The 21581-nt window shown below is 42.1% G+C and overlaps 1 protein-coding gene across 2 annotated transcripts in view; it reads right to left on the bottom strand.

Moving 5' to 3' along the window:
• Positions 1-21581, bottom strand: part of TLL1 (tolloid like 1) — a 416213-nt gene that overhangs the window by 54598 nt on the left and 340034 nt on the right. The window lies entirely within an intron of this gene.

Below are 21581 nucleotides of genomic sequence, written 5' to 3'. Positions count from 1 at the left end.
TCCAATCAAAAAAAGGATCATTTTCAAATCCTTGTTTCTTGTTCTCTAAGTCCTGCACGAGACAGGAGCAGAGTATCTGAGAGAGAGGAATCTACAGACCTCCTTCGATAGACTAGCTAGAGTTCCAACACCGGTGGTATGTCCTTTTCCTCTCTTGGACCAGTCACCTATAACAACATTCCTCTTGAGCTACATACCACAACTAAGCAATCCATCTTTAAGAGAAACATTAAATATATGGCTTTTTCAACAGGCCTAACTGGACTATCTGTGCTTTGTAGGTAGCCTCTAATCCAGCGCCAAGACACTCCTCAGAATACCTGTGCGCTTTACAAATCTGATATCATCATCATTATCAAACAGTAGCCAGCATCCTCTTTCTTCCATGAAAACCCTCACGTCAAGCTGCCATCACCACTTTCAACCTACTGAGTCCACCACAGGCAATTCACTAACCATTGAACATCAAAGCTAAACAGCAGCTAATGGTATCCTGCTAGGTTATCTGGAATATTGGATAAGCTGCTGATGTTCATAACTAGGAAAACTATATACCTCAAGCTATCCCAAGTCATTAGATAACTGTCAAAAAATTACTGCATTTTTCTGTGCCTCAACCTGTAAATAGGCATACTATATCGAAATATCTAAAGCAATAAGTACTGTATGCTGTCTAGTACTTTCTGAGTTACATCTTTTTACTGACACCCACCAACACTTTTCGGTTTCTCTAGTTTAAATGAGACCATACAGAAATAAGTACAGACCCTCATATTTGAAAGACTTCTACATTGAAGATGGTCACTGAAAAGCGCACTGCTGTCCTTTTGAGCTAAGTCTATACTATAGCAAATTGATACAATACATTTAAGTATTTGGATAAACAATTCATCTTGATCACTGTCACAGACATCCCCTACTAGCCTTTTTCATGTGGTCATGAAGATGATAACTCAATAAAAATTTTTACCCACTGAAACATGCATCTATATGGGAGATTCGAGCCTGCAACATAACAATGGCAGAAATTTAAGACTTTTTCTTGCTATAATTTGTAGTGTATGTAAGGGTGGCTGGGATTGGAATGAGTGGTATATATGAGAGGATGTTTTTTCTTTGTATGAAAGAGTGAGTGGATTGTGATATGATGGTGAAAACTGTCACATATGCCAATATTCCGCTAAAATTTGTTTTGATATATAAGTAATCAATGATTACATGGTTAAAATACTGTGGATATGTAAGCTGTAAATCATGGTAGTATGTAAGTATCTATGTTACAAACAATCACAAAATAAAAAATATGATAAGGTACCAAATATAATTGGTTTGAAATTGTTTTCGGTCAGTCCACTGTGCACTTAGAGGTTTTGTAAAAGATATATAGGTCGAGTGGGCTAATGTGCTTTGTCTTGTAAACCTTTATTGACTGATCTCTTGAAGGTCTGCTGGATCCAACCAGATAACATTACCTTTAATGGAAATGTATTATGTGGACTATCAAATAGTTTATATATTTCACTGAAAACCTGTCTGGGTGATGGTGTTTTTTTGTTTAGATTGATATTTGGAAAATGCATTTGAATTTGGGAAATGTAATAAGTGTATACATAGAGTCTATTAGTGGGCTAAATTCAACCAGTATAAAGTTCGTGATTGTATGCTATAATTTATTTGATGCTCACTCCCCGTTATTTATTACTTTATTAGATGGCGCTGAAAACATGCTTGTTGTAAGAAACACTGGCATATTTCACAAACTAAAATCTTCTTAAAAATGTAACTTTAAGCTAAAATCTGATTGTTTACATGCACAAATCAGAAAATGGTTGCATTTTGCTCTACTGATTATAATTTTTATGTTTAAGAGATCGTTTTACAAATTTAATATTGAAAAATTAAAAATTTCAGACTACCAATTATTGGTATATATTCAGCAAAAATAGTAGCACTTCGTCCTGCAAATTACTTATTGCAGGTTTAAAAGCGACTGTTCCCAAACAGTCATACTTAAATTTAAAAGTACAAGGTCTAGACAGTTTTTGAAGCACTAAATATTTAATTTCGAATTTGGGTCACCAGTAATTGAGAAACAATTACAAGCACAAACGTGCACTCAGCAAATAATCCTGCCCCCACATTGTTGTAATCAGAAGTCCTCATTTAGATCTTGACCAGGGAATAATGAGTGAACGGTTGGAGGTGGAAACCAGACAAAAGGCTTTGTTAATTTAGCTGAACTGGGAAACTAATTTATGTCCCGTACCAGTGAACTCAACGTAGTACATTTAAGGGTAAAAACTGTCATACGTCGTGTGCATGTGTGAGGGACTGTGCGACCACACACACACACGGGCATGTCTGTTATGAATTGTCATACATTTGAATATGTATGCATTTTTAATCTGAATGGAAGATTGATGTATACACAGAAGCAATCATCAGGATCATGGTTGTAAATGCTTTTGTATGCTCTCGTCTTCATTACAGTAGATCACTTTATCTCCCAGAGATTACATTAAACAGACTTCAGTCTGTTCAGTTCACTGCAGCAAGGATCATCTAAGGCTCAACAACCAGAATAAAACAACTGTTCTGGTTTCCGTTTGTGTGAAAGTACATCTATAAAAAAGTATTTGTATAGTTCCACAGCAAAGACATTTTTGCACTTCAAAGTCACCAAATACTCTTCTGGTCAACTATTGTATTATTCTTAAAACCTGTATCAGTCTCAAAATTCCAGTATACCAAGTTCTGGAACTCTCTTTGTGTGTTCTTGAGAGCAGAACCTGTAGCCTCATGTATTATTTTTCCATTTCCAAAAAGTGGTCGCAAATTGCGCACGGACTTTTGCAAACGGAATAGTATTTTGTTACCTGATTCATGTATAAACAGGTCAGTTCACAAAATATTAAATCGTAGGGGGTCACTGAACGACCTACCTAATTAATATTCACTAGGCAGGTCCCAATTTGCGACACCCTTCGATTGCCCACAATAAACACATTTTGTCAATGCAGCCTATTTGTCTTAAAGGTAACTGGACTGCATTTAAAACTAAACATTTTCTTTTTTGCAAATAGTTTCACTGAGAGTTGTCTGCGGTCCAGTGGACCACTGCCTACTCTCCCTGAAACATTTTACAAGATTCTAAAAGGGAAAAGGGCCCAAAGCGGATGCCCTCCGATTTGCGAATAAGCTACCAACCCAATTTGCGAATAAGTAACTTTTAAATGTTTTGCAACCAGATTGCGGTTGCAGTACAGTGATACATCAGGGTCAGAATCACTATTTGGAAGGGAATCACAAAACCCCCTCTTTACAAATAGCTATTCTGAAACTACTTCTGAACCTATTTTGCTATTCAAACCCCTTTTCTGAATCACTAAGCGAGTTTAGTACATTTGAAATAAGGTTTTAGTGTTTGCCATGCCTCTGACTTACTGAATCTGAGGGGCTGTTAATGCTAAAACCCTTCGCACGAGGCCCCTAACTACATAAAGCAGTGGAAAAAAGCAAAAACTGTGCTTTTTGAAACTTAGCTGCTTTTTCTGTCGCACTGCATACCTGTTTTGAATAGAACCAAGAAAAAATGCTGTGTGATAACTGGTGATTTATAAGAACCTATTTAGATGGATGGACGGATGAATTCCTATATTTAGTTCATATTTCTACCTCCTCCTTTTCTGTAAACTGTAATATGTAAGTCTCCCATAAGAAACCTTTACAAACTGGTAGGCACCCAGTGTGCATTGGGATGAAAAACCTAATGCACACATGTTTCTAGCTGTATTGACCTTGTGTTGTATAATCTCCGTTTAAGTGGGTTCCTTCTAACCTGAATAAGTATTGTGTCACAACTGAAAGTAGTATGTAAATAGCGTTCTCTTCATTTTAAGAGAAATCACAGTAAAGCCATAAAAGTAGCTTTTTCTCAAGACTCGGAGAACTGCTTAATTGTTGGATTACATGAACTTAAATAGCAAAAAATCAATGGCACGCATCCTTTTACGTTCCAGTGCTCAACGGTAAGGTATCACTTCCTGCTCTGTGGGCAATACTGCAGACAATGTGGAAACTGATTGAAACAGGAAATTAGCACAGTTCTTTATTGACATTTCTCTTAAACAAGCACCAGGCAAGCAAACAAGCAATTTGAGCAAAAAGGAAGGTGAAATGTAACGGTCTGAAAAGCTGACTTAACATTTAACCCTTAACAAAAAACGAATTATAAAAGCAATCTTGTGTTCCGTTTGCAAGAGTGCCTGAAATAATAAACTTTTGTTTGAAACGAGGGTGTTATTATTCGGCACAATTATCTTTTAATAGAGTGGGATGATAACAGAAATGGTTTTGTAGAAGTACTTTTGGAATTACAGTCAAGATCGCCTCGACCAAAGAATAATGGAACATAGTTAAGCTAAGCAGTAATAAGTACACCTATGTTAATTAAGAGATAACCAGCAATGTGCACTGAGTGTGAATGGAAATAAATGTCTTTGCATCTTAAAAATGCTGATAAAAAAATATACTGCTTGTGTTTCCTGGTTTTAAATGGGTCTTTTAGTGCCTCCATTTGCAGCAGGCATATACACATACCCGCACACAGATGCCCGCCTCCCCTCCACACAGACTCACAGCGCACCATGAAGTTGAAATGGCCATAAAAGGGTCTACACTGAAAATGTATAACCTATGACTAATATTTACCCATTTGCAGGCCAACTGTTTAGAGGGTGGTGGGAAGATTTATTTTATATATTTTCTTTGAAGATTCTTTTGAGTAATTTGGGGAGCTGTAAAACGTAGGAGAAAAAGTGAAAGAAAAGACAGTGATAAATACCTAAGACACAAGCCAGCCTAGGACTTCAGCCACGATGTGTACGCAAGAAAGCTATCCGGGTTTTATTAGGATAGTCTGTGGTAGAAAAGTGTAGGTAGCACTACCTTTGTCAGGCATTCTGTTTAGTTTACCGACACACCAGCCACATAAGCCACCCAATGAAGGCTTGAAGGAAACAGTTAGAATGTTGAATGCCTCATTTTGAGGTTGGGCTGTGGCTTTTCTCAGTAAATATATCAGAAAAGCAGAGTTGTGTATAACGTTCATTTTGAGGATGTTATGCACGAAAACAGACTATTTCCAACAATGGCTGGAACATGTGCTGCACCATGACCATGTGGAGCTGTTTCACAAGCAGGGACGGCTGTTACAATACTTTTGGCACATCTGATTTTCAGAGCATGTTTTCTTCTCAAAGCTGCATAAATACACATGCAACAGAGAACATATGTATGTAGGGAGTTTAATGCGAGCCTAAACAGAATAGGGATGGAAATCAGCTACATACTTGTAAAAGTAATCTTAAAAGAAAGAATAATATCTTGTAAAATGCATTCTATAATTGGAAAACAATATGATTAAATTAGCTTTGACTGGATGGGGAAGTGTGGAGATACATGACAAAATATTGGTAACATAACTGTCGGGCCTGTGTATCTTATCCAGATGACTCACGGGAATTATTCATAATACTTGGTTGTTTAGATTTTGGCAAAAGTGGCACGGTATCCTGTAATACGGCTAATTACCCAAAGGGCATTACGTTTCATATTACTACTACATAAGAGGGCAAATGACTCAGTGTGTTTAGCACTTACTGATTTGTAAATTCCCTCATACCAGGGGATAGCCCTGCCAGCTGGCAGTGATGAATGATCCAGTGCAGTGAGAGCAGGCAGGCATTCTTGTTGGCCACTTCCTGGATACCCGACCACTGCTTTCCATGAACGGTAAATGCATAAAGACCAACAGAGTAGCTGCACCCAGTGTAAAGACTGTGTCCACGTCTGAAGAACATGGTAAACATTTCCATTCATTTCCGAGAAGCAGGGAGAGTCGGCAACCACTTTTGCTTGCCTATCTGACAGCGCCACAAAAATATTGTAGTTCACAAGTAGGTCCATGGGACAGGCGGGATGGGATTGCTGGTGTCTAGCCAACCTGGACAGGTCTGCCGAATTGTCATTTGGGTTTCATACAGTTTTCTCAATTTATCTCAGCTAAGAAATCAGCTGTACATACATTCTGTATTGTTCTTTGCATCATAGGTCTTATAGACTTGCTTTTAAAAAGAGAAAAACAAAACTACGAGTACCAGAATATAAAGTAAAAATCAGGACTGGATGAGTTTCTCATGCTTGACTTGATGCACACTTTGGACAGTGAGAAGACACATTTACCACATGGTCATGTAACCATAACAGTACATTAAAAGGGATGGCTGAATTCACAGAGGACGTCCGTGAAGTTATAGAGGTGCCCAGCCTGTGGCATCATGCCTTATTTTTGTGATAGAATGTCTTGGGGTCGTGAAAACCTTATAATGTAAAGTTGGGTGTATATTATCAGAGATAAATAATGCTATTTATTTTTATATAAAATAGGGTAAGTAATAAAAAGGGGTGGGTTAAAAGACTATCTTGATCTTGTGAGGGGAAATTAGTTTTTTTTTTTTAAAAGGAGTAAACATTAATTCAAAGCTGTTATTTATGATCAAGTTAATTGGACTGCTTCCTGTAGGTAACGACATCAGCCATGATGAGTCAAAATATACAATTCATTAAAAGAAAAACGGATTTAGATGTATTTCAGACAACCCTTAATGATGCTGTAGCAGGCTGTATAACTCTACCTAGAAAGATGATGGGGGAATTCTTGAACACCAGAGCATCTGCGGTGTTTACTGTTGATTCTTCTATTAGAGAGGCTGAATGGATTTACCACCTTTAGAAACGCATAACAGTGCTTCTCTGTAGCGTTATTATCTTCTTGTTTACCTTCTGAATCTATGATTCAAAAAAGAAGGATTGTCAATTATGTACTTCAATTATTGGAACTCCGGTGTTTAGTCATTGACACAAGAGATTTCCAGTTTAATACAGGAATGTCATTGTAAGTTTGAGTCTGTGTTCTGTCTGTCTTATGAACGAAACCTCATCTTGTCTATTACATATGGGAGGAATCTAAATTCATAAAAATCAATCCTGAAGAAATCCCATGTTGCTATGGTGTGATCTCTGATGAACTGACAAAAACGCACATGAACTAGGTATTGAATCCCAGCAGCATAGGTATAAATGGATTTTTAAAAGCCCTAAAAACTCGCCACAGCGCCTACAATGGAGCAACATTTAAGTTAAATTTAAAAATCAGTGCACAAAAAATCTACAAAAATAGCCATAGCAACAATGCACTGTAAAAACATCTCTTCTAAATTATCAATCAGTCGTTTTACTATTTTAAATACGGAAAGAGTAAGGAGGAACAGGACATGGGGTACAGTTGGGTAAACAGCAGGGCACAAGTCCTAAAAAAAGAAGTGGGGGGACGCTGTCACCGGAAGTGACATCACAACATGATTCTCATGAAAAGAAGTGGGGGGACGCTGTCACCGGAAGTGACGTCACAACAGGAATCTCATGAGTATTCATATGCCTTTAGATGACGGGGCATTTCACAGCACTGCTACCCCATGTCTGTTCCTCGATGTCCTTTGCAACCCCCCCTCCCCCGAGGGGGTGCCCCAGTTGCACAACGAAGTGCTCGCTCCGTCTCCCAATCACTCCAGCCTGCACACACCACCGGTGTCTCTTAAAGTCTCCAATTACAAATATTAGCATATCTTTGGTAATTTACGGGAAACTTACCTCCCACCCGGGCTCTCTGCTCACACGATGCTGTCCAGCTTTTGGGCAGGGGGGACGGCGTCCACCCGGAAAAACCTGGTAAAATAAGTGGGGGGACGCCGTCCACCCGCGTGGTACCCCGACTCGAGCCCTGGTAAACAGTACCACTGAGGAATGCAATGCCAGAAAAAACAGGGACGTATGGCTTTTTGTAGCAAATCAGTGGTAAATAAGTGAGGAATCTTTTGTTTAAATAAAAAAAAAAGACAAGCCCATAAGTGAGGTGTGGGCGGAATGTGTAAGTGGGAACGAGAAACATATTAGGCAATCGAGTCAGTGGCAGCACAGTGTATTTATAAGGGGAGTATGCTTGGGATAATGGAAAATGGGGGTCTAACTTTTAAAAATTCAAAAGATGACAAAGAAGTTTTAGGAAAATGTAAGTGGCCAAGGCTTCCTTAGGATGTACACAATTTGTGTAATTAATCTTTTCTTTAAAAGGTTTTTCTGCTTGATTTTTCTGAGGTTGCTAGGGTTCCAGTTACTTTATGAATCCAAATTCTTTATACTGTGACAGGTTGGGGTAAGTTGAATATGGGATTAAGTGTAAATCTGTGTAAGATAGGTTGATGTATGCAAACAATAACTTTGATTTCCCACATGTGAAGTTAGTCAGTTGTTCGTATGATGTGTCCTTATACACACACACACACACATATATATATATATATATATGTATGTATATATATATATATTCGCTTTGGTGCAATGTTGAACTTTAAAAAAATTCACTGTGTCACTCTGCACTCTGCATCCAGTTCATAAAGGTAACAAAGAACTTCAGGGCAATGTATTTAATGGTCCTTCAAGAAAGAAAGGTTTTTCAAATGTTGGACTTTTGCCACAAACCCTAAGCTGAATGTAGTACAGTAATCACACTACTTTGCCTCCTGATCCACGTTCTTTTTGATTCTATAAGAAAAGGTAGTATTTCTCACTTTACAGTCACCGAGAAAGCAGAAAAGGAAAAGAATTGCAAAAAATATTGTTACACACAGAAAAGCAACAATTAATTGTTGTATTAGTTAAGGAAACAAATGCTTTGTGGAGCACGGACAAAACCATTTGTTTTGTGACCAGACAGAACCCAGTCTCCCAGTTTTGAATGGATACTTTTTCAAGAGAGCAGAGTAAGGAAAGATCCATTGCCAAACCCAGGGGGTTAGAACTTTAGCCAAAGGGAAGACACGTGGTCATACCTCTGAGACCCTCAGAGGGCACCAGTCTGTCATTAATACGTACTCGACCAGGGAAGCCACCCTGCCTCAAGTCCTTGCAAGATTCAAAAACAAAAATTTTCTCTTTGCAGGCCGCCTTCTTGTCTGTGGAAGAAAAGGCACCAGGATGGCACCAGAGATGAGTGTGCGCTTGGGCAAGAATGTGGAAGGGTACAAATCAGCTTTAAACACTTCATTACCAATAAAGAGCAATTCACAGGAACATAATATATTGGACGTCGCTTTCCAGCCATCTCACACACACACACAGCATAGCTGAATTAAACTAAAAAATAAAGAGGATTAACAAGAACATTTTTTCGTACTGTAGTGTGCTACTGGCTGAAGGTGGCCTTCTAATCAGTACGCTCAGTCATCAAGAACACACGTGGGAGAGTAATGTTTGGCCAAAACAAAACCAACACTACCTCTCACAGGAGCACAGCTAGGCATTAAACTATTAGATAAATTACCACTTTTTACATACCACAATGCACTGAGGCTGCATTTTTCCTGGTAGCTTTTTATTTCAGCACAAAAGTTCAACATTAGTGAGACAGAATAATATGTGTAGAATAAAACTCAGTCACCCAGAGTAATAGCAAAAAATAATAAATACAAAATAAAAATACAGCTGTCGAACAGCACTTCTGGGTGAATTGAAGAATGTAGATTTATTCTAAAATAGGGACCTTGCTTTTACTCTGGACTGCAAAGCAAAATGGGACCAACAACAAATACATCCTTGTAATAATGAGCACAGAAAAACACATGTGCTTTTGCTTTAGATTCCTTATTTCTTCAGAGAAGAAATTAGGGCAGTCTACTTCCAGAAGTTTGCCTCACATAGACACCACCCAAGAGACAGCCCCAAATGAGAGACAGGGCTCCTGTGGTGCTTCTTCTGAGCACAGACCTATGTGCCTATAAAAGTTCGCCACACGCAATGTGAACACAGCGCAAACTAACAGTAGTGAACTTCAGGAGGAAGTTTTAGAAAATGATGGTGGCACCACAGGCATAAAAGGACTCAGTGGAGTAGCAAGGTCAGGTGGTACCCGGCGCAGAAAAATTCTGGTCACCCCCGGCTTGACAAAATGGCAAAAATATGTGTTTAAAACACATATTTTTGCCATTTTTTCACCCCCCTCAGTTTTGACACCCAGGGCGGCCGCACCCACCTTCCTACGCCACTGCACGGACCTCCAATGTACGGCTTTGTATGGCTTATATTCATCATCAACAGATCTACTTAAATTATGTAAATGTACGTAAATAAATAATTTCAAAAGAGCAGTCCATCACAGTACATATAATGTAGAGAACTTTCAAGATCATGTATCCTGTATGTAGTTTGGTGTAAAAGACATATTTGCTCTGCTATCGAATTTTTTGATCTACACACGTTCTGTTACCGGAGAAAAGCTAATCATAAATGAGCTAATTTAACCGACTTGCAAAACTGCAGTGCAGGACATCACTACTATAAAGCTCTGACTTTGATGCACATAAACAAATGAGATCGGTTTTGATTTCCAAAGAATATTCCTCACACACAGACACAGTACGATTGTATGTTCGATGTTCGGAAAAATAAATAGGTTCATTTAATTCAGATGATCCCATTCCCCAAACAAGGTCGTGTTTTGAGGCCATTTGATTCTGATCTGGTGTGCAAGATACAGATGTATTCCAATACCTTTTATGGGTCTTGCAAAGCAACTGGGTCATACGCAATTGTATACATCTGACTGCTTCGGTATGATCTTGTGCTTGTTACAACACATTTTATTTTCCTATTAGAACCGCTGCAATTTTATTTTAGGAGTACGATCTGCACTTCAATGCATACACATATGGAATTGCATACCTCTTTGAAAAAACGCTCTGTCGCACTCATTACATGATTTGTTATCTTATGCTGTTTCATTTTGTACACTTAGCATTACTTTATAGGTGTTGCTAGAAGCTGGTATTGCTATGTATGCCTAAAATAAGATAAGCAGAAACACGTATTTTGGGATTAAGGCAAGGTTTACATATGTTAAATAAAATCTACTATGTCCTGCTAGGGTTAACTAGGTATATACTCCCATGACTTGTACTTACTATTATTAAATGACAAAGTGTCTTGTGTTGAGTATTGTGCACTAGATAGTGTTTATATTGAGATAACACCTTTAATGCTGGTGAACCTGAAAATTATTTATAGGAAATACATGTCCCACTGCAACCTAAAACGTTTATCCTCTCATCCAAATAAACGCTTATATACACAGGGATATGCTGTACATGTATGTTTGAGTATGGCGGTTATGTGGGGAAAAGACAACTTTTGAGTAGTCTTCTGAAGATAAGATAGTTATCCATAGATCTTACGTTTGGGGGTAAAGAGTTCCATAGTTTGGGTGCTTCAACAGAGAAGGATGTGCCACCTATGTTTTTTTTCTTGAATGGAGGGATTTTGAAGCGAGTTGCCAATCTAGAGGAGAGGTTCCTTTGTCCAATGTATTTGGTGATTTTATTCCTGATGAAGAGTGGCCCTGTTCCATGCATCGCTTTGTGAGTGATAGAAAGCAGCTTGAATGGGGATCTTCTGGTAACCGATAACCAATGTGGGGTCTTCAAGGAAGGGGAGATGTGGGCTTCTGGCCTTACATGTAGGAGTAGTCTGGCAACAGAGTTCTGAATCCGTTGTAGTCTTTTCATAGTCGTTAAAGATGATCCATGGTAGAGGCTATTGGCGTAATCATGTTTAGACAGTACAAGAGAGATAGTAGCCTGTACCATGTGTGGGAAACCCAACTGAGGGATGATGCGTCGCAGAGTTTTTAAAGTAAAGAAGCTTGATCTTGCTAGTTTGTTCACTTGGACATTCATTGATAGCATGGAGTCCATAGTAATTCCTAGGTTTGTTACTTCCTTAGTGTGAGAAAGTGTCTCTTTTGACATTGTCACCCCCCACTGTTTGCCTGGAAAATGATGTGGATTCAATTCTAAGTCCACAGAGTCCCTGTCAACCAGGTCCCCTGTGCCAGTGCTCCTTCCCTAAAACTGTACCATGATTGGTACTTCAGACGCCCCTGTAAGTCCCTAGTAAATGGTACCTAGAACATTGGGACTGAAGAGGGTCCCCTAGGGACACTGCCACAGCAGCTTGCATGCTTTGATGCAGTGAAAAATGATAAAGTCGGCATGGCACACTGCGTTCCATGTCCAGCAGCACTGCCCAAGGTATACACCTCTAACAGGCCTTACAAGCACTAAGGCAGGGTGCACTATATCTCAGGTGTGGGCATCTCTGCATGAGCAGATATACCTCTAGAATATTCAAGTATATTCTTTAATATTGTAAGTACCAGGGAAGCCATAAAGAGCACATGGGCTGGAAATTCGACAACTTAAGTTCCCCCCGCACCATGTTGGCTTCCCTGAACCCAGGAGTGTTTAGTACCAAACCACTCCTCTAAATAAACCCACATTGATGCCAGTGTTGGACTTATTACAACATGTACTCAGAGGGCACCTCAGAGGTGCCCCCTGAAAACCTACCAACCCTGGTGTGGCCTTTGACTGGCTTCAGGCAGCCTGCCACCACCAGACATGTTTCTAGGCGCCTGGGTCAAGAGTGTCTGCTCTTTTGAGACCAAAAACAAAGAACATCCTGGGGGAGGTGTCACAGGTTGGGCACAGTGCTCGACAGGGATGCTTCAAAGGCCTGCTGCTTTTGTAATGCAACCTCAGCCTCTGCTGCTAGCAGCATATGGCCGGCCCCGTTTCAAACCCCCACTTTTGGTGGAAGAACAGATGGGAAAACTTAAGAAGAATTCGAGGTGTGTCCCCCTTCACCAACTCCACCTCTCAGCAGCTGGATGTGGAAGTAAAGCACACTTTTCAGTACTGACCATCTTGAAGATGGTGGGGCTTATCCAGTCAAGGCTAGGGCCATGCCCCCTCCACAGGAGGGAGGCATAATAGTGGGTGTGGGCACCCCAGGTAAGGAACCCATTGGTCCCTACCTGTTAGTCTCCTGTAACGCCCCTAAATCTAGTATTTAGGTGGCTCCTCCAGACCCTGAAACCAGATGTACAGCGACCTAATAAGTCCGGACACAGAAGAGCCGCACCAGCACGAGAGAAGGACCAGTGACTGGCTTCATGTAAACGCTTACACCTCTGCTACAAAAAGACAACTTGTCCTGCAGACCCAGTGACCTCCAAAGACCTGGGAGGACTGCCTTCCTTCGATAATGACTCTAAATCTCCCAGGGAGAGTGGACTTGTCTAGATGAAACCATCTATAAAGAAAAGAACTCTGCCCTGAGGAACTGCAAACTTACCTCCAGATCCACCTATGCACCTGACGCCCACAGCCCGAGTCCAAATGGCCCACCAGTCCTGTGAAGGTTCCTCAACGCTTCTGAACACCATTCCACTGTGGGTTGACCCCTGCTGGACTCCACCTTGATGCCTCCCCCCTGACTGCGCCCTGCCCAGTAACCTTTTTTCTGACACCTAAGAACACCCCTGCACCCGAAGCCCCTGGGGCTTGGGGATCCTGTCCAATGGTGTCCCTACATACCCTAGCAGCTCTACTTACCTGGGCAGCTCTGGTGCTTTTTTGTCTACCTCCTGGCCTGAGCCTGCAGCCTTTCTTCAACCTCGATTTCCCCCATTGAATTGCATTGGGTGCCCAACACTGTGTTTGCACTCTGCACTCAGCCTCCCCAGTGCTGCTGAGGGTGTAAGTTTGGTGCTGCCTTGTGGACCCCCCCTTGTACTTAATTTAACTCCTGACACTGCTTCACTCACCTGTGAGCAGCGCATCTTCGAGAACCCCCAGTCTCCATTGGTTAACATTGGGCATTGATCTCGAATCCGACCTCTGCACCCGTCGCCCCAGTGCTGCTGGTGGTGCAGTTTTGGTGGCAATCAGAACCTTGCCTGATGTTGACCCGAAACCTCAAAGATTGGAACTATAAGTAATGCACTTTCCTGAAAAACCGCATTCTTGTTTTCCTCCATAGAGTAAAATTGCAAAGTTTGACAATTGTGTCCACCTTTTAAAGTATAAAGTCTTTTTCCTGAAAACCATACCTACCTTTTTGCGAACATCTTGATCTTAACATAAATCTTGAAAGAAGCTTCTTTTCCTAAAATTGGTGTGGATCTCCTTTTTGAGACGTGTGTCATTTATTAGTCACTGTGTGCATAACAAATGTCTTACACTCCTCTGTATTAGGCTTAAGGCTGCTCGCCAACACTAACACAAATAGAGCACTTTGGGTTTACATTGAGCCCTGAACACTTCTGGGAGAATCTCTGGACTTTGTGCACAAAATAATCACCCAGTGGTATACCATATACACAGCCAGCTTCCTACACCATCCATTGCAGATCCATTCCTGTTGCATGTGTATTCTTGCATATGGTAAGAGGGGGATGCATGAAGCCATCATACCCATCAGCTTCATGGCAGTCCATACTGTCAGAGACTGACCCTTCTGGTAGAGGAGAGTTTGGTCCACTATTGCTGACGCTCTCTTCAGGACTGGGTATGCTCGAGCTGTCTTTGAGTCCAATGTTGCCCCCAGGAATGCCGTCACTCTCTCTGGGAGGGGTGATGAATTTTCATGGTTAATGGTAAACCCTAGATTCTGGAGCGTTCTGATGACTGTTTACATGTCCCTGGGGATTTTTTTATTTCAAATTTGCCTTTACCAGCCAGTTGTCCAGGTATAGGTAGACATGTGAACCTTTTCTCCTCAGGTGTGAGGCCAATGCAGATAGGCATTTTGTGAACACCCTTAGTGTGGATTTTTTTCCAGAAGGGTAACACTCTGAATTGGTTGTGTACTCTGTCCACGAGAAGTCTGAGCTATTTCTTGTGCCTGTGGATCATTGGTATGTGAAGGTAGGCGTCTTTTCGGTGTAGTGTGGCTATATAGTCTCCCCTTTTTAGGAGTGAGATCACTTCTTGCAACATTGTCATTTTGAAATGTTGCATTCGTATGAACTTGATTAGGTACCTTAGGTCTAGGATGCGTCTCAGTGTTAAGTCTTGTTTTGGTATTAGGAAGTATGCTGAGTAGATACCACTGCCTGCTTCCCTTTCTGGAAATTTTTCTATGGCCTGTTTTTTGATGAGTTCCTTGACCTCTTCTTGCAACTGTGTGATGGTAAGTTTTATGTAGTAGCCATACTTTATGATGTTTAAGATCCTATTCTCTGAGTTTATTGACCTCCATTCCTGGAATAATCCTCCTATTCTACCCCCCACAAAAGGGCTGTTTCACCGGGTGCTGCCACTACTGTTGATTCGGTTACTGTGTGGCCTGCTGGTTGAGACCCTGTTGGTGTTGTTGCTGAGTTGTTGAGAACCCCGCTCTTCCTGCTGGTCTTCAGTTGAGGTCCCCTGTTCTCATGAAGAACCAGCAGAAATTTAAGGCCCCTATCGTCTTGGCCATTTCATTGTCTTTCCTGATTTGTTGGAAGTGCCTCACCCACGGTGTTCCCAAACAGAGCCTCCCCTATAAATGCCATGTTTATCACCGTGGATAGTAACGTGGCCTTGAATCTGGAAATACTGAACCATGTGCGCCTCCTCAGTGTGGTGCCCATGCCCAGCTGTCTGCTTGTGATATCCACTGCAGATTTGAGGCAGGAGTTGAGAATGTTTGTGCCCTCCTAGAGGACTGCTTTTGCTCTTTTCTGGAACTCCTCTGGGAGGTTGTTTAATCAGTCCTTCCATTTTCTCCCATTGCTAGTGATTATTTTTGTTAAGGACACTGTTGAAGTTAGCAATGCTCCATTGCGTCCCTGCCTCCCTCACAATCTTCCTACCCACCAGGTCCATCCTGTTGCTTTCTTTCTCTGGGTAGTGATCCTGTAGATGTGGGTGCATTGTTCCTCTTCCTGACTGTGCCCACAATGATTGAGTCTACTGGTATGTTTCCCTTGATGTACTGGGGAACTTGTATAGAATGTTAGCATTTCTTCCCCACTCGAGGAGTAATTGCCTGAGCTGTGGCAGGTTCCTTAGAGGCTTCTTTGCCCTGGTATATAATGCTGGAGAGCATGGGCAGGTCTAGGTTTGCCAATCAATCAATCAGTCAATAAGTCTTTATTCGATTCACATCATAAAAGACATTCTACACATATTAAAACAATTCATATACAATGTAATTCATTTTACAATACAAAATAAGACTCATAAACCTTTAAAATATTACATAAAACAGTAGATTTAAAATGATCGCCACGTGATAAAAAATACAATAAAATGCAATTAGGGACACGCCAGTTAACCCAAAGTCCATAATATGATGCTAATTAATAGCAACTAACAACACAAATCACGACTTAAGTTTCCTAGCCCTAAGGATCCATGCCCAACTAATAAATTTGGCAACACCAATTACTACAGGTTTGCCTTCTGGGATGGCATCAAGGTTTTGTGAAGGAAGCAAGATTATTCTCTTCTCACCCAACTAGACCCTATATGTGTCTGCCATCTTCTTTATGAGTCTGCTGTACATGGACAGGTTATCCGGGGGTGAAGGCGTTGAAGGGTAGCTGTTGATTCCTTCTTCGGGGGATTCGGCCACTCGTCGTCAAACGGGCTCTGTCCCTCTTTCCGTGCTTGCCTCTTTCTCTTCGTAATCGAAGAGGTCCTGCTGTTCGTCCTCGTGTGGTTCCGGTGTTGATGGGGTGTCAATGTCCCGCACATCTTCTCCCAGATACCTTGGTTACGAGGAAATTGTTGGGATCTGAAAGGTCTTGAGGGAGTCATCGAACTCCTTCCACTGCAGGAGCGCTGCCATTTCAGACTTGAGTTAGTGTCTTTTCTTTTTACCTTGAGCATGCGTTCGGCATCAGTCGTTAAGGAGGGCTTTCTCTTTGAGGCCATTGGCTTCGTGTCCTTTGCCTCTCTGACCCTTTCCTTCGGTGCTTCCTTTGATCCTGCTGGTGTCATGGCTTGTTTAGAAGGCTTGCCCACTTCGGTGTCATGTGGTCAGAACCCATGCAGTTCTTTTTGTTTGTGCCGACCTTCTGTCATCAAATGTTTCAACGTCGACACAGAGGTGGCCTTTGGGGTGTTTGGGCTTTTGTTACCTTCCTCCTTTCATCGTCTCTCGACGCTTTCCTCGCTGCTTCTGTTTTTTCAATATCGACATTGCTCCCTCTGCCAGCTCGGCTTAGTCAATGTTTTCTTCATCATCGCTGGAGTGGCTAAGTTCTTTCAGGGATTTCTGAGTGCCGGCCTTGGCGTAATGTGGGAGTCTTTGCTTCAGTCTGGCGTTTAGAATTTTTGTTAGGAATTCAGCATAGGCCTTGTAGTCTTTGGTGTTGTGATCCATTGGAAGGCACCGCTTGCAGACCTCGTGTGGATCCTTCTGTGTAAATATGTGGTGGCAGTTTGGACAGAATTTAATAGGGGTGTTCTCTATATCACATATCTGTCTCTATCCTCTTTACTCTCTGGTCACGTGTCCTTTAGTACCGGGGATCTACTCGCGAAGGTAGTTCACCTCCCGGGACACAATGTCCTCGTTGTCTCTGGTGGTTCTCAGTGCTTTCAATCAATCAATCAGGGAATTGTAAGCACGCTACTTACCCGTGAGGGTCTCACGGTACTGGGGACGGGTTCAGGGGGGGTTTGAAGGGGGGTCCGTAGATCTGTTTAGCTGAAGAGCCAGGTCTTGAGGGTCCTCCTGAAGGTGTTCAGGGAGGGGGCGCATCTGATGTCTGCCGGTAGCTCGTTCCAGGTCTTAGCTGCAACGTGACAGAAGGATCTTCCACCTGCTCTGGCTCTGTGGATGCACGGGTTTTGCCAGTGCGAAGTTGGAAGATCGGAGGTTTTTTTTGGGTACGTAGTGGTTGATTCTGCCATTGAGGTATTTGGGTCAGTTGTTGTGTAGGCATTTGTAGGTGTGGGTGAGGACTTTGAAGGTGACTCTTTTCTCCACGGGGAGCCAGTGGAGTCTACGTAGGTGCTGGCTGATGTGTTTGTGTCGGGGGTGCCGAGGACGAGTTTGGCAGCGGTGTTCTGTATTGTCTGGAGTTTGCAGAGTAGGGACTTTCTGATATCGGCGTAGAGTGCGTTGCCATAGTCCAGTCTGCTGGTGTTGAGTGCGTGGGTGACTGTCTTCCTTGACTCAGGGGGGCTCCACTTGAAGGTCTTGCAGAGGATGCGGAGGGTGTTGAAGCAGCTGGAGGTGACGGCGTTGACCTGTCGGTTCATGGTGAGTGATGAGTCGAGTACAATGCCAAGGTTCTTGGCGTGGTCTGAAGGGGTAGGTGGGCTTCCGAGGGCAGTCGGCCACTAGGTGCTGTCTCATGCTGAAGGGGTGGTACTGAGCGTTGAGCTTTAGGCAGCTGTTGGTCATCCAGACTGCGACGTCGTGCATTCCTTTCCGAAAGGTGAGTTTGGCAGTGGTTGGGTCTTTGGTGAGGGAGAGGATGAGTTGGGTGTCGTCAGCGTATGATACGATGTTGAGGCTGTGTTGTCGGACGATGGCTGTGAGGGGGGCCATGTAGATGTTTAAGAGGGTCGGGCTCAGTGATGACTCCTGTGGGACTCCGCAGATGATTTTCGTGGGGTAGGAGAGGAAGGGTGGCAGTCTGATCCTTTGGCTTCTTCCAGTGAGGAATGATCGGATCCAGTCCAGGGCTGTTCTTTGTATGCCTGCGTCGTGTAGTCTGGTGACTAGTGTGCAGTGGAAGACGGTGTCGAAGGCAGCTGATAGGTCGAGTAGGATGAGGGCTGTGGAGTGGCCTTGGTCCAGGAGGGTGCGGATCTCGTCTGTTAGCTCGCCAACGCCTGTAACCTCCCTTGCCAATCTACAACGATGACGTGGGTAGGGGTTTATCAGGATTCTACAGTACAGCATGTAGGCGTTGTGTAAGGGGTTGTGTAAGCATTATGTAAAAAAATGCCATAAGAGGCTTATGTAAAGTGTGATGTAACCATGACTAAGGGGTTTTCTGGTGAACTGCTATGGTACCCAAAAACTATAATGACAGACTCTAAACCGTTCTAGTTCGTTCCCTCTCAGGCACTTGTAGTGTCTGTATGACAGAGCCATCTCAAGAGATATAATAAACTTGTGTTTTTGTTCCACTCCAGTGTCGATCCTCATTTACTGAACCCGTAGACAAGAGGGTGTCCCAGCACCAGTGAGACTGATAGGAATCTTGCTTCTACAACTATACTACTGATAACATCCCTTTCAGCCGCGGTCGGTAGTAGGAGTTCCTGCAGGGCGGTGACGTCGGGAGGGGGAGGGGCAGGGTGGGGGGTAGTAAACTATGGATTACGGAGGTTTACAGGTAAGTAAACATATAAATTAATAAAACGAATTTCATTGCGTGCACTGTGTCGCATTTGGGGATGCAGTGCACGCAACGAAATTCGTTTTATTAATTTATATGTTTACTTACCTGTAAACCTCCGTAATCCATAGTTTACTACCCCCCACCCTGCCCCTCCCCCTCCCGACGTCACCGCCCTGCAGGAACTCCTACTACCGACCGCGGCTGATCCCTTTTCTAAATTCAGGAGCTTTAATCTGTGATAAAATCGTGTTACTGAAAGGAGAATATTTATTTTAAAATAAATTGCATTAAAACATTTTTTTTTAAACAGCTACATGTTAAAGGTGCATAACAAAATCAGTACAGTACTCATTTGTCCGCAGCACTTTTCTTTACGTGCAGAACTGCACAGTTTCGTAGGAATTTTCTTGATTTAAGATTTTCATCTCATAATTAGGTATAAGTACACTTACTACTTTTTTTTGGACTGACTCCATCCTCTCTTAGAAATATTTTTCTTTGCAGCCTCCACATAATAGTGACTTGCATATCATTCACTGTACGCATTGTGAAGCAGTGGGAATAAATCTTATTTAAATCACTTATTGCATATGCCTATGTATCAAGTACACGTTCTTCCTGCATAATTATTTGGTGCCATTGTTATTTCCTTACCAATTTCAGTATGAAAGTAAACAATCACTTCACATCCTATGCTAAAACCCACTGACTTAGCAATTTAGTAAGTACACATATTTCATGTCCACCCAGCGCAGGCACACAAGGCATCTTTTCAGCTGCTCCACCCAAACCCAGGCATTGTTTCGATTTAATGGGAGGTCTCTTTAGATGTCAGTCTGCCAAGAAAACATCCATATCACGATCGAAAAACAAAACATCTACACTTTTTATGAGGATATAAGCTTGCAAGAAAGGGAAGTCGCAAACAAAAAGTGAAAAACACTTCTAAATTGTGCCTTCGTTTTTTTCATGCTCGCTTTTCAGCTACAGTAATAGAACAGATGGGCCTAGGAGCTTTAAGAAGGCCAGCTCCAGGACAGTGCAACCGATGCAGCCGCTCCTGGCGCTGACAGTTGGGGGATGGCGCGTGCTTAGAAATAACATGGGTTTAAACAGCTCCTGCTGCTGAGTTCCTTGTGTGTCCAACAGTTTTCAGGCAACGATAAAAAAGTAAAGATAACTCTGGTGATTAATGATTGTGATGCAAAGAGATCAGAGTTTTGTCTAGTGGAAGTTTTTCACTCACCAAAAAGTAGCACAGAGGGTTGATATGCCTGCCTCAAACAACATGTATCACGCAAATCACAGAATTGTATTTTTGTGGTAGATCAGGAGGTTACTGCTTTTGTCCTTAAGATCCTTTTGTTACTTGCAGTTATAAATTGCAACCCTAATAAAGGATAGTGAACAATGATTTATCATCAAAAAGTTGCATGCAAACTGCATGGTATAGTTCAGAGTGTTATGTTTTTCAACATGTTTCGTTATCCTAATATTGCTGACAAGGGTTCCTGTGGGTAGAAATACATTCTTATTAGTAAAGGCAACCACTGTGGTACGTTTTAAATCCTGAGTTTGTGCTTCTCCAGACTAAACACTCTCAAAATATACTGCCTAATAGTATCGGTGACCCTAGACCTTGTAATCATCATTGTTTTCTGCCTCATTTCCAATGGCCTTTGGTTTACATAGGTATGATTCATTGGCTCTGTATAATGTGCATGTTACGTAAAGTGCCCTTACACCGTACACAGGTACGAGTATCATTATAAAACAAATAAAATGCATGTAAGAGAAGGGCTATTGATAGATGAAGGGCACTGGTGGAGCGTGATAGTGAGGGAATTTGTGGAGAAGGTTTTTGGGGGGGCGCGAACAAAGATGACAGTAATGGGCGCCACTATCACTAAAGCCGGCCCTGGCTCTAAGTTAATTAAACGTAGTGTGCCTTTCAAGCCAAGCAATTACGACACCTTGGCTTTTTTCATGAAATCATTACTTTATATTTTCTTTTCTTGTTTACATATCAAAACGTGTTTCTGGATTGAAAATAATGCTACATGCTAAACCAAGTCTGGGTCCTAAGAATCCTAAATCGTGGGCAGAGTTCGACAGTCTTGCAGTGAAATCGTCATATTACTCACTTCCAAAAACCTGAGATACAAGCAACAGGGTCCTCCTCGGTGAGACTCTATGTGCCGCCCTGGCGGCCTCGGGTGTGACGGGGGAATGTTGGCGACAACATTTTCATCAAGAGACTGTTTTAACACGCATCCTG

The sequence above is a fragment of the Triturus cristatus genome, chromosome 2_2, assembly GCF_964204655.1.
Source record: "Triturus cristatus chromosome 2_2, aTriCri1.1, whole genome shotgun sequence".
Classification (NCBI taxonomy): Eukaryota; Metazoa; Chordata; class Amphibia; order Caudata; family Salamandridae; genus Triturus; species Triturus cristatus.
Note: the sequence above shows the minus strand (reverse complement) of the source record. Positions and strands in the feature narration are given on the sequence as shown.